Source organism: Schistocerca gregaria, chromosome 1 (assembly GCF_023897955.1).
Source record: "Schistocerca gregaria isolate iqSchGreg1 chromosome 1, iqSchGreg1.2, whole genome shotgun sequence".
Taxonomy (NCBI): domain Eukaryota; kingdom Metazoa; phylum Arthropoda; class Insecta; order Orthoptera; family Acrididae; genus Schistocerca; species Schistocerca gregaria.
This window is the reverse complement of record NC_064920.1, coordinates 550383012-550398084: the sequence shown is the minus strand read 5'-3', so window position 1 is coordinate 550398084 and position 15073 is coordinate 550383012.

Sequence of the window (15073 nt, the reverse complement as noted above, 5' to 3'; positions counted from 1 at the left end):
TAACTGCGGAGCACTCCAACTCTGATTGTAAAGAATAAACTGCTCCATATTTGGCTCACATGCACGGGCCATATTTAGAGTGTGAATGTCCTTGTGAATCTATGTTTGGAAGGGGCTCCCTGGGGTTAGATGTGTGATATGAGTGTTAGATTTCCATATTAAGAAGCTTAAGTTAGCTATGTCATAATCAATCCTCCCTCTATGAGCTGCATCTTCTGTTGCAGTGATTTTTTTTTATAGAGTGCAGCATTTGGAGTCAGTTAGCAAGATATTTCTTGGGCGATTGACTCACTATCTTGCACCTAAGTGAGCCAACCACTTACCAATTACAATCTAAAATGGCGTAGGGGCTATGAGGGGTGGCATGCCTGTAGATGCACACAGTGACTTGCTCCCTCTCATATTTATATCTTACTCTGAGTAATTCGATTTGGGGAAGTATGGCCGAGTATTGTCATTACAAGGCTAGTATTGAGAACTCAGAAGATATGAATATTTTCCTCTCTAATTGCATATGGTGAAAAGTTGCTATAGCTTCACACGCGGACTTCCCACGCAGTGACTCTCGTCAGCCGGGTGGTCCGGTGACAGGCGGGTTCTGCTGATCTTGAATAGGTTATGCCGACGGGTGTGAGGGAGTCGAGTGGATGCTTTCCAGACGCCAACGTTGTCATAAGAGCGGGGGCGACACGCCCACAGGGGCCTGAAGGAGCGGCTCGGGCTAGAGATTCCGTTGTTTCGCAGAAACTTAGCGAAAACACTTTATGACGGGCTACCAGCGAGGCATGGGAATGACTTGTGTTCCCAGGCAGTCTTGGCGGGCAAATTCCCGCGTTTTCTGCAAAATCATAACTGTGATTGGCTTGGTCAGGGGATATCTCCGTGACGTAGCAACATCGGCGCAGAAATTGGCGCCAAGTATCCCCATTGGTGGAATAGTAGTGTGTCGGCAATAGAGTGGAATTATCCGCCGGTTTTCGAGTTGCTGGCTGGAACGTTAAACCAAGGCCACTGTCATGGGGGCGGGAATGTTTTGTGTTCGGCCTGTACATGTGCCCTTGAGAGAGTCGCCTCTCGCCTTTCTCTCAGAGTAGGCTAAAAGACTGAGCTCTCGCTGCTCTGGACAGCCTGCCTTCCGTTGGCTGTCTAATATGCCTTCATTTAATTGTAACTGTTTGACGAAGTTGCTGAAGTTTCGACTTCAACGTAACTTTCCGAGTACAGTTGGCCATTGAGCGTTCTGCGTACAAGCGGCCTATATTGTCCGTCTTCAGCAGTTTTGGCTAAAGTTGACTGTATCGGAGTTACTGTGTGACTTCTCTTGTTAAAATCAATCACTGTACCATCAGCGATTGTGTAGCGAGACTTCTTCGTCACCCTCAGAAGCGCATTGGTGTTGCTAGGAAGTCTTTAGTCTGGAACAACCAGACCAGGATAATTTGTTTCGGGCTATACTCGCGACATTATCGTGACCATGACGGGACGTCGAAGCAACCAGCCATCGCCTCTGGTATGCCAGATCGTGCCCATGCAGTTAAGAAGACACCTTGGTAATGTATGTCCACAGCACCTGCAGATTAGGGAATTTTGTAATGTTACAGTCAGAGCTTAACAGAGAGCTCCTGTTCTCGCCTTTTCTAACGTGGTTCTGTCTTGGGTGTTCATTGTCTGAGTTCTCACTACTGTAGCCGCAATTAATGTTGGGTTAGCTGGGTGTTTCTCTAAAGATTTGAGTTGCAAGGAATTGGCTCCACATACCACTTGGTCATAAACGTCACAAGCTAGTTTATGGATAACTTCACCTTCACAGCATTTATTTGAGTATCCAATTTGACGTATTGTAAATATTTCATGTGTTTCGTTTATTATTTGGAGTTAAGTCATAATAAATCAAATTGTTATTTTGGACAGAACTTTCATTCTGTTGATCGGTAGAGCAACCCTTTCATTTCTCACTACGATAATGAAACTTTTCTTTATCAAATTAATTTCTGTTGTAGTTGTGGTCTTCAGTCCTGAGACTGGTTTGATGCAGCTCTCCATGCTGCTCTATCCTGTGCAAGCCTCTTCATCTCCCAGTACCTACTGCAGCCTACATCCTTCTGAATCTGCTTAGTGTATTCATCTCTTGGTCTCCCTCTACGATTTTTACCCTCCACGCTTCCCTCCAGTACTAAATTGGTGATTCCTTGATGCCTCAGAACATGTCCTACCAACCGATCCCTTCTTCTAGTCAAGTTGGGCCACAAACTCCTCTTCTTCCCAATCCTATTCAATACTTCCTCAATAGTTATGTGATCTACCCATCTAATCTTCAGCATTCTTCTGTAGCACCACATTTCGAAAGCTTCTATTCTCTTCTTGTCCAAACTATTTATCGTCCATGTTTCACTTCCATACATGGCTACACGCCATACAAGTACTTTCAGAAACGTCTTCCTGATACTTAAATCTATACTCGATGTTAACAAATTTCTCTTCTTCAGAAACGCTTTCCTTGCCATTGCCAGTCTACATTTTATATCCTCTCTACTTCGACCATCATCAGTTATTTTGCTCCTCAAATAGCAAAACTTCTTTACTACTTTAAGTGTCTCATTTCCTAATCTAATTCTCTCAGCATCACCCGACTTAATTCGACTACATTCCATTATCCTTGTTTTGCTTTTGTTGATGTTCATCTTATACTCTCCTTTCAAGACGCTGTCCATTCCGTTCAACTGCTCTTCCAAGTCCTTTGCTGTCTCTGACAGAATTACAATGTCATCGGCGAACCTCAAGGTTTTTATTTCTTCTCCATGGATTTTAATACCTACTCCGAACTTTTCTTTTGTTTCCTTTACTGCTTGTTCAATATACAGATTGAACAACATCGGGGAGAGGCTACAGCCCTGTCTCACTCCCTTCCCTCGACTCTTATAACTGCCATCTGCTTTCTGTACAAATTGTAAATAGCCTCTCACTCCCTGTATTTTAACCCTGCCACCTTTAGAATTCGAAAGAGAGTATTCCAGTCAACATTGTCAAAAGCTTTCTCTAAGTCTTCAAATGCTAGAAACGTAGGTTTACCTTTCCTTAATCTTTCTTCTAAGATAAGTCGTAGGGACAGTATTGCCTCACGTGCTCCAACATTTCTACGGAATCCAAACTGATCTTCCCCGAGGTCGGCTTCTACCAGTTTTTCCATTCGTCTGTAAAGAATTCGCGTTAGTATTTTGCAGTTGTGACTTCTTAAATTGATAGTTAGGTAATTTCCACATCTGTCATCACCTGCTTTTTTTGGGATTGGAATTATATTCTTCTTGAAGTCTGAGGGTATTTCGCCTGTCTCATACATCTTGCTCACCAGGTGGTAGAGTTTTGTTAGGCCTGACTTTACCAAGGCTGTCAGTAGTTCTTATGGAATGTTGTCTACTCCCAGGGCCTTGTTTCGACTCAGGTCTTTCAGTGCTCTGTCAAACTCTTCAAGCAGTATCGTGTCTCCCATTTCATCCTCGTCTACATCCTCTTCCATTTCCATAATATTGTCCTCAAGAACATCGCCCCTGTATAGACCTTCAATATACTCCTTACACCTCTCTGCTTTCCCTTCTTTGCTTAGAACTGAGTTTCCATATGAGGTCTTGATATTCATACAAGTGGTTCTCTTATCTCCAAAGGTCTCTTTAATTTTCCTGTTGGCAGTATCTATCTTACCCCTAGTGAGATAAGCCTCTACACCCTTACATTTGTCCTCTAGCCATCCTTGCTTAGCCATTTTGCACTTCCTCTCGATCTCATTTTTGGGATGTTTGTATTCCCTTTTGCCTGCTTCATTTACTGCATTTTTATGTTTTCTCCTTTCATCAATTAAATTAAATATTTCTTCTGTTACCCAAGGATTCTTACTAGCCCTCGTTTTTTTACCTAATTGATCCTCTGCTGCCTTCACTACTTCATTCCTCAAAGCTACCCATTCTTCTTCTACTGTATTTCTTTCCCCATTCCTGTCAATTGTTCCCTTATGTTCTCCCTGAAACTCTGTACAACCTCTGGTTCTTTCAGTTTATCCAGCTCCCATCTCCTTAAATTCTCACCTTTTTGCAGTTTCTTCAGTTTTAATCTACAGTTTATAACCAATAGATTGTGGTCAGAGTCCACATCTGCCCCTGGAAATATCTTACAATTTAAAACCTGGTTCTTAAATCTCTGTCTTACCATTATATAATCTATCTGAAACCTTCTAGTATCTCCAGGGTTCTTCCATGTATACAACCTTCTTTTATGATTCTTGAACCAAGTGTTAGCTATGATTAAGTTATGCTCTGTGCAAAATTCTACCAGGCGGCTTCCTCTTTCACTTCCATCAAATTAAATTATTGTAGGTGCCAAACTCTTTTCTGCTCCACTTGCAGGGTCTATTTCAGTCAGTTCGCTTTTCTTCTTAGTCCATGTGCAACAACAAAAGTCGGAGTTAGAAAACGGGGGGATTAAAGCATCATTCCCATTTGAAGATTCTAGAAGAATTTAGGGTTAAATACACTGCTAGCCCCGGCACCTCGCAAGGTGAATATAGTCTGGGTATTAGTGAGCAGTGAGTTACGCTTGCTCGAGACATACACGCGGCTTCCAACTTTAAAACTTGTTTTATTGTGTTAAGCCTACAACGTAAGAAAATACACCGACCAGCCAAAAGATTATGGACACCTGCTCAATAGCTTGTTTGCCCGTCTTTTTAACGGCATACATCACTGATTCAGCGTGTCAGGAATCCGATAGTTTGTTGGTAGGTTTGTGGAGGTATGTGGCATTGGACCTCTACGCACAAGTCATACAATTCGCGTAAATAAATGGTTGCTGGTTTGTATCGCGGTGACGGCGCTCGATAACGACCCAGATGGGATTCACATCAAGTGAATTTGGTGCCCAAGACATTAACGTGATTTTCCTACCATGAACCTCGAACAACTGTCGCACGATTCTGACTGCGAGACATGGGCAGTTATACTGCTGAAACATGAAATCGTCCTCAGGAAAGACATGAAGCGCAATGAGAAGAAAAAAAAAAAGTTCAAATGTGTGTGAAATCGTATGGGACTTGACTGCTAAGGTCATCACTCCCTAAACTAACACACTACTTAACCTAAATTATCCTAAGGACAAACACACACACCCATGCCCGAGGGAGGACTCGGACCTCCGCCGGGACCAGCCGCTTGGTCTTTGATTACTACCACAGGTCCCATGCAAGTGCAGGAGAATGTCTACCATAACATAATACTGTTCCCACCAAGCTGAGTCCATGGTGCGGTGCACGTTTCGAGCAGCCATTCGCGTGGGCGACAGGGTTTATGGAGACCATCATCGACCTGCTGTAGCAAAAACGTGATTCACTCGACGAACCGACACGTTTTCACTGATGCACGGTCCAGTCTAGATGATCCCGAGTCCACCTCAATCGTTACTGGCTATATCGGTGGGCCAACAAGTGAACACGAATGATTGTCTGCTGCGGTGCCCGTTGTTTAACAATGTGCGCTGAATTGTGTGATCGAAAACACATGTGCGTGCACCGCATTGTTGTCTTTCTCCGGAGGTGCTACAGATCGCCATCTATCCTACTTCAGAGAGCAGACAAGCCTCCAAACCCCAAGCTGTGTGAAGAGTCGCGGACGCCCAATCACTTAGCACTTAGTGGTAGTTTCACGGCCCGTCTACCACTTTCTGTAGATGCTCACGACAGTAGCATGTGAACCTGCGAATAGCTTTGCCGTTTTCGAGATACTCGTTCATAGGCTCTGCCTAATAATAATCTGCCGCTTGCCGAAGTCGCTTATCTCAATGATTTCTCTATTTGCAGCCCATGTCTTCGCTAAGCTAATACCCCGTTCTCTTTGCTCGGCTTACAAACTTTTCTTACTGGGTCACGTGCCAGCAACGCCACCAGAGGGCATCTAACCTTACAGAGGGCAGTTGTCATAACGTTTTGGTTTATCAATGTATACGTAGATCCTTTCTCTAACATGATTGGATTCTTTCGCAAAGTGACTGACATTAATTTCATCGATTAGTCCTGACGTAAGAACCTTATAACATCTGATGAAAATTTCTTGATGCAATAATTTATCAACAGCCGTATGTATTGTAGAAATTTTTTTATGAACTTCTTATGTGCTACCATTTTCGGCATTACATTGATGCCATCTTCAGGTCCCACACTTCATATTCGTAAAAACGCTATACACTGAAGGAGCCATATAACTGGATCCGTGAATGCAACAGCTTTTGGTGGCCAAGCGACACAAAAGTTTGATGATATGCATTTGTCGCCTGTCCACCAAGAGCTGTTGCATAACGATTTGATTCACGGATCCAGTTATATGGCTCCTTCCGTGTATAGCGATTTTACGAATATGAAGTGTGGGGCCTGAAGATGGCACCAATGCAATGCCGAAAATGGTAGCACATAAGAAGTTCATAAAATAAATTTCTGCAATACATACGGCTGTTGATAAATTATTGCATCAACAATACATGCCAGCCGTTGTCCCATGGTCCATAATGGATCAACGAAGATCTGAGGAAAAATGCTCTGCTGGCCACAAAAACTGTGACATCATTTCAGTGTAACTGCAAAAAGTGAGTGATAGCAATGCCATCTACCAGGGCCTGCTGGAAAGTAATACCTCCGAATTGTTTATTGTGTTCTCAATATCAGTTAAGGTATTACGTGGCATGCATATTACTCGGTCGACTTTCCCACCTCGCTGACGTGAGTGGCGATCCTCTGGCGCTAGAGGGCTCCTACTGTAGCATGTAATATGGCGGTGTACAGTGAATCTGTGTCGGTGCGTGAGAAAAAGCGTGCTACAATCCAGTTTGTAACCTCACGCACATGGGGCACTCTCTCCTCCAACACAGCAATGCCAGACTATACACGAGCGCTACAGGAATCCAGCGCCTGGCGTTCACTGTCATCGACTGTCCTCCATACAGTCTCGACGTAAGCCCATCCAATTTTTATCTGTCTCCAGAACTTACGTACACCTTCAAGGGTGGCATTTTTTTAGTGAGTAAGTGGTGCAAGCAGAGATGAGGTCGTGGCACAGTTGTCAAAAAGCTGGTCTCTAACTGAGAGAAATATATTCGTCACCAGGATGGTTAAGCTGTGAAACAAATATTTAGATATGAAGAATAAAGATAGAAACTGTTGATAAAGTTTGTAAGGCACACAAAAATGGTTCAATTGGCTCTAAGCACTCTGGGACTTAACATCTGAGGTCATCAGCCCCTAACGTAGAACTACTTAAACCTAACTAACCGAAGGACATCATGCACATCCATGCCCGAGGCAGGATTCGAACCTGCGACCGTAGCAGCCGCGTGGTTCCGGACTGGGTAAGGCACGCATGTTGTGCTGTTGGGCGATCCGTATTGTTGGAAATGAAGAACACTGTTGTACAGGGTGTCCGAAAAGTCTTTCCCTGATTACATAAATTGATAACTCAGGCTAGAAGTAAGACACAAATATGAAACTTGTGTCGAATTGTTTACAACTATCAAAGTTTTTTTTTCTGGTTTAGGTTCGCAGTACGTAAGAAGGTGGATGAGGTGCAGTGCCCAAGAAGCCATGTTAACCAATCTGGAGAAGGCACAGTGTGTCCTGTGGTACCTTGAGACACGATCACCAACTACAGTGCAGAGACACTTCCAGACAACATTTGGAAGGAATCCACCTGATGTCAAGAGCAATAAAGCCTTGTATGAGAAGTTCAAGAACACAGGATCGGTTGCTGACCTTCCGAGGTCTGGTCGACCAAGAACCTCAGCAGACAAGGTGGAAGCTGTAAGGCAGTCTTTTCTGCGAAATCCGAAGAAATCGGTGCGCAGGGCCTCACGTGAATTACAGATGCCAAAAAGCTCTCTCCATGACATTTTACACAAACGTTTATTGTTTCGTGCATACAAAGTGCAAATCGTTCACACCTTGTTGCCCAATGACAGTACACGTCGATATCACTTTGCGGTCGAAATGCTGTCACGTATTGAGGACGATGATGGTTATCTCAGACGAATTGCCTTTTCCGACGAAGCGACCTTTTTCGTCAGTGGAGTAGTGAATCGTCATAATGTGCGCATTTGGGGTTCACAACCCCCTGACGAGGTCATGGAGTGCACCAGAGGCAGTCCAAAGGTGAATGTTTGGTGCGCGCTATTGCACGATCGAATTATCGGGCCATTCTTCTTCACTGAGGCTACCATCACATCTGCAGTGTATCTGGACAAGTTACAACTGTATGCTGTTCCTTAGCTGCTTCAGTATCACCCCGATATCTTGTTTCGGCAAGACGGTGCACCGCCTCATTGGGATTTGGACGTCCGTGCCTATCTCGATATGACCTTTCCTGGGTGATGGATTGGTCGTGATGGGCCAACGGTTTGGCCTCCACGCTCTCCTGACATAACCCCATTAGGCTTCTTTTTATGGGGTTATGTCAAGGACGAGGTCTACCGAACATATGTACCAGATCGTGAAGCCCTGCGGCAACGAATAACCACAGTCATTGAATCGATCCCTCCAGTGATGTTGGCCAATCTGTGGACGGAAACTGAATATCGCCTAGATGTGCTACGTGCTACCAAGGGTGCTCATGTGGAAGTTTACTGATGTGTGAACAAAACTTTGGTAGTTTGTAAACAATTAGACACCAGTTTCATATTTGTGTCTTACTTCTAGCCTGAGTTATCAATTTATGTAATCAGGGAAAGACTTTTCGCACACCCTGTATGCGGCGACCTCAGTGTAGGCAATTTCATTTTTCCAAGTACACCAGTTTGAACAGTCGTATACTGTCATCATCTGATCTTATGGAACTTATTCTGAAATTTCCATGTTACATTACATGAAGCCAAAGCATAAACAGCCCCGCCACACGTATAAAAAATGGTTCAAATGGCTCTGAGGACTATGAGACTTAACATCTGTGGTCATCAGTCCCCTAGAACGTAGAACTACTTAAACCTAACTAACCAAAGGACATCACACACATCCATGCCCGAGGCAGGATTCGAACCTGCGACCGTAACAGTCACACGTATACATGTCTTGATAAAATCTAGTTGAGAAATTCCCACAGTTGATAAGATACACGCAGGTAATGAAATCCTCCTGCCATCCATTCATATCGGCGGCGTACGTAACTCCCGCATGTTTGTCGTACAGCCGGCGTCTTCTGGTCATAAATGGCGTACATGTATCAAGCAGACAAACCAATGTATATGTCTAACCTCTTCCTCAGCTTAAGCAAAAGTACCACTCTGCCTGCATCTGTCATCCTACTCTTGCAGCACTGTGAACTTCGCGTCAAAGGTACAGGCAAAAATATACTTCTTTGATCGATATCAAAAATGTAGCGTAATCTAAAAAAAAGTATAGCAATGACATGAACCGCGAAACCTCTGGTTTGATCCCGTGAAACTTAAAATCACATTTTTCTTCACATGACACTGGCAGTCGGGCAGTTGCAGTATTTCTTGTTTTCGGAAAAGCATTTGACTCAGTCCTACACCTACGCTTATAAAGAAAAGTATGATCCTGTAATATATCAGACTTGATGACTGGACTGAACATTTCTTGTTAGGGAGGTCTCGGCGTGTTGTCTTATATGGAGAGTGATCGAGACGTGTGGAAGTAACTTCAGGCGTGCCCAAGAAAGTGTGCTCCGACCCTTGCTGGTCATGTTGTTTATTAATGACTTTGCAGAAAATATTAAGAGGAGCTCTAGACTTTTCGCTGATGATACGCTTCACAAAATGAAGAAAAGGGTGATATCCTATGACCCCAGATCAACGAGACGTAATTGGAAACGATGGTCTCATACAAATACCTGAATAGAGCAGTTTGTAGAGACATGAATTGGTCGGATGACGTAGGTTCAGTCGTACTTAAAGCAAGTGGTAGGCTACTGCTCATTGGTAGAATACTAGGGAAATGCAATAAGTCTACAGAGTAGATTGCTCACAGAACCGTCTTGGGCGTATGCGAGAATATTGCTCATATATGTGGGACTCATCCAAATAGAACTAGCAGTGGATAACGAACGTATACAGAGAAGTGCTGCACGAATGGTCACATGTTTATTTGACGCGTGTGAGAATGTCACAGAGGTGCCGAAGAAAGTGAAGTGGCAAACATCTGAATATTATTGCATACTATGCCGAAAAAGCCCACTTACAAGCCTACCTACCAAGTTTCAAGGACCACTTGAATCTAGGAATATATTAGGACCAACCCACTTAAGATTCCGGTAGGAATATATTAGGACCAACCCACGTAAGATTCCAGTAGAGATGGCGAGGACCAGGCTAGGTAAATTACAGCGCGCAAAGAGGCATTTCAACAGCCATTCCTCCTGCGGTCCATACGTGAACGCATCGGGAAGAAGCCCTAATAACTGGTACAGTGGGAAGTAACCTGTGCCATGCACTTCACAGTGAATTCCAGAGTATGACTGTAGATGTAGAAACTAAACCGCTTCCACTGTCTGGCGATATTACACAAGATACGATATACTTTCAATTGTGTAATAACTCAAAAGGAGAGCATTTCTCGACATTCTTCAATCCCCTGTACGGAGATTCATATTTAGTTTTTTCTTAGATATCCTGAATAGGTTAAAGCAAATGCTGGAGCATTTCCATTGAAGAGAAATCGACTGATTTTCATCTTCGTCCTTCCCAGTCAAAGCATGTGGTCCGTCTCTAATGACGTCGACGAGATGTTTAACCATAATCTCCTTTCCTTTCGTCAACTTTTAGGAACGAAAGCTGTTATCAAAACTACCCAGTATATTATTTTTGCTCTTGCATAAGACTCTTAAACTACACCGGGAAGTAAAATGTTGCAACCTTACGTAACTCAGAGGGATTTATGATGCGTGGCCCTTCCTGTATTTCCCCCCATCGTTCGCCGAGGCGAAAACCTAGGACCTTGCTCTTCAGAAAGCGTGCAGCAACCATGTCTGTAATATTCCGCGTAAGCTGTCTTCTGTAATGACGTAATATTCAAAGTTAAATATTTGCCCGTGTGCTCCTCTAGATAACAACTCGATTGCACGACTGAGTTACGGGCGTAATATACCGTGGCAAAAATGATGATAAGCAATCCTTCCCCAGACGGGGGATTACGTTGCATTACGCAACTCATCATAATCAGATATTTGACATCCACTGCTGGACAGCGATTTTGTCTAGATTTATCCCTGAATTAAGGTCATCATGCTGACTGATTCTTCCGTCGTTTCTTGGTAGGAAACTTCATCACGGCAAATTAGAAGCCCAATATTGTGTATGTTCTAAAGAATTAATTTATTTGGTCAAATTATTATTGGGCATACAAGGCAATCATCAGAGTTTAACTGACTATCGTCATCAAAAAAGGTATAATATTCATGAGCAACATTGAAAAAGATGTTACTGATCAAGAATAAGGTACCAATTCAGAAAAAAATCATCTTTCTCATCGTTGCCAGTGCAGTTGGAATGTGGGTAAAAAGTTAGAAGTTACGAAAAATGTTCAGATGTGTGTGAGTTCCCAAGGGACCAAACTGCTGTGGTCATCGATCCCTAGACTTACACACTACTTAAACTATCTTAAACTAACTTACGCTAAAGACAACACACACACACACACATGCCTGGGGGAGGACTCGAACCTCCGGCGGGAGGGGCCGTGCAATCCATGACATGGCGCCTCAAACTACGCGGCCACTCCGCGCGGCTAGAAGTTACGCAGTAAATAAATGTAAAGGGATCAAAGCAGAAAAAAAAAGTAACACTGAACTCGAAAAAAAAAAAAAAAAAACCAGCGCCTATGTAACAATTTAAGTTAAATTGATAGTCGCAATAATATGAAGAAGAATAGCTTGAAGAGGTATTACGTATGAAAAGTGATACAGAAAAAGAGTAAAAGATAGAATTAATAATTTTAACAACAGACTGTACCCATATGTCCTAATGTTACAATTGTCAGTTATACCTTTTACTCTGTTGCTGTACCACTTTCCATATTTAATAGCCTACCTCTTCAACCTTTTCTTCAATAAGCCTATGAGGTACAAATTTTGTTTTAATGGGGTTGTTAATTCAAATGAAATTGTTGTATAGGCGCTGTTCTTTCAAGTTTAGTGTTAATGTTTTTATCTAGTTTGATACCTTTGCATTTATTTACTGTTCAACTTTTAACTTTATAATCACATTGCAACTGCACTGTTAAAGATGACATTTACTCCGCGTTCCTGCCTCTCTTTTGAAGAGTAACGTCTATTTAATTGTTTTTGACGAATATTGTATCTTCTTTGACGACGATAGTCGGTTAAACTCTTTTTATGACCTTGTAAACGGAAACCAGGTTGGAAAAATATACTAATACTGTAGGAAATAGACAATATTGCACTTTTTATTTATAATTAAGTTCGTCAGCTACACAAGGAGGTGACACAAGTCATGGGATAGCGATATGCACATATACAGATGGTAGGAGTATCGCGTACACATGGTATAAAAGGACAGTGCATTCGTGGAGCTGTTTCTTCTACTCAGGTGATTCATGTGGAAAGGTTTTCAATATGATTATGGCCGCACGATAGCAATTAACAAACTTTGAAGACGGAATTATGGTTGGAATTGGACGCACAGGATATTCCATTTTGGAAATCGTTAGGGAGTTCAATATTTCGAGATCCACAGTATCAAGAGTGTGCCGAAAATAATCAATTTCAGACATTATCTCTCGCCATAGACAAAGCAGTGGCCGACGCCATTCACTTAACGAGCGAGAGCAGACGCATTTGTGTAGAGTTGTCAGTACTAACAGACAAGCAACACTGCCTGAAACAACCCCAGATGTCAACGTCGGACTACGACAAACACATCTGTTAGGACAATGCTGCGAAATGTGGCGTTAATGGGCTATGGCAACAGACGACCGACGCGAGTGCCTTTGCTAACAGCACATCGCACACATCACCTTTCGTGGGCTTCTGACCATATCAGTTGGACCCTAGACCACTGGAAAACCATGGCCTGGTCAGATGAGTCCAGATTTAAGTTCGTAAGAATTGATGGTAGCGACTGAGTGTGGCACAGATCCCACGAAGCCAGGGGACCAGCTTGTCGACAAGGCACTGTGGAAGCTGGTGGCGTTTCCATAATAGTGTCAGCTGTGTTTACATGGAATGGACTGGATTCTCTGGCTCATCTGAACCGATCATTGATTGAAAATGTTTATGTTCAGCAACTTGGAGATCATTTGCAGCCAGGCCCAGAACTAGGTAGGGGGGGGGGGGCAGGGGGAGGCAAACCAGAATATCTGGCCCAAGCACCAATTTCAGGGGGCACCAAATTCATTTTCATGAAGAAAAAGACCTTTTTTCACAAAGCGCCCAGCATCCAGCGCACGTTGGTCTATCGATTATGCATATGATTTTTAAATGCCTCCCTGTTGGTTTTTGGAGATTTTTGAATGCATTCTAAGTTGATTTCTCAACGAACCATTAACTGATTTTTGAGTGCATGCTAGTGTACGTGATGTCTCTGCCAGGGACTTCCCATCGCATCTACAACTAAAAAACTTTCCAGTGGGAATGGTTACAAAAAAGTTGGACCAGATTAAGATCAAAGATTTGTCTGGAGTTCAGAGGAGGAAACTTCTTCGAGAACAAAAGCTAAAGGAATGAAAAGAGTGGCTTCCTAAAGTTGAGTGAACTTAAAAGGCTTGAGCCCAAACCTCCCAGAAAAGACTGCCCCAGGGCGAACGTTGTGTACAAGCCCCTCCTCCATTGAGGGCAGGCAGTAAGAAAACAAGGGAGGAAACTAAGACTCCCACTTCTCAGGATAAGCATATCCAGAAAACCCGAGACAAGAAACAGGGAAACAGACCTATAGTACTGCAGTCTCGGTTTTTACGATGGCGGTTAACCAGCAAGGCGATCCACTGGTCAAGATCACCTCGCAGCAGAGAGAGCTCATGCATATGGCTCTCTTTGAAAAGGTTGGGAGGGGGGGAGGATGCTGGTCCAGGGCCCAAATTCAGGAGAGTCTATCTGGATCACGGTGCTCTTATTTTTGTGTGTGAGGTGGTGGGTACAGTGGACTGACTCAAGGAAAAGGTGCCTCTAATATCACTGTGGGAGGATGCAAAGCTGCTGGTAAAAACAGCAGCTGAGTTCTTCAAGACAACAAAGATATTAATCTGGGTACCAAAATTCCTTAGGGATACCTCTCCAGAGACTCTGATTGAGAAAATAGCGTCTCAATAGCTGAAAGTCTCGACAGAGGATTCGAAGGTAATCAACTGGAAGGTTGCACCAAACGGTCAAAGCCTTGCGGTGGAAGTCAGAGAGAAGTCCCTGAAGGCAAGGCAGTAATAGGTCTTCAGACTATTCCTGGGGTCCTTGCAGGTTGCCGTCAGGGTATTCAAAGACATCAGAAGCGGCAATGGCGGTATGATGGAGACTGAATGAGTATCTTCTAGAATTTCTTCTAGCTGATAACTTAGAGATCCTAAATAGGGACAAGGAACCTACATTTAGGAATATAAGAAGGGAAGAGGTAATTGACGTAACCTTCAGTTCCACTTTAAAGGATAGTTACGTCAAACAATGCCACGTGGCTTTAGAGCCATCCTTATCAGACCACATTACATTAAGTTCGAGGTTGAAATGGGCATTAGACAGAGCATGTCCTATAGGAATCCCAGGAAAACAGACTGGGGAGCGCATAGAAGGGACCTGGACTGAAGCCTACCAGAAGTCCGTACTTCAATAAGGAATCCAGTAGAATTTGAGGAGGTAGCAGAGGCAGTGACCTCTGCCATCATGTCATACCATGACAACTGCTCAGTCACTAGCAGTGTAGCTTGGTGGAACAACAACCTAGAATCACAGAAGAAACAGGTACGAAGACTGTTCAACCTTGCGAGAAGGAGAATATTGGGAGGCCCTTGTCAAATACAGTCTTGCATTTAAGTAAGCAAAGCTGGCGTCCTAGAAGGTATTCTGTGAGGAGGTAGATAGTATGGCCGCTCAGGCCAGAC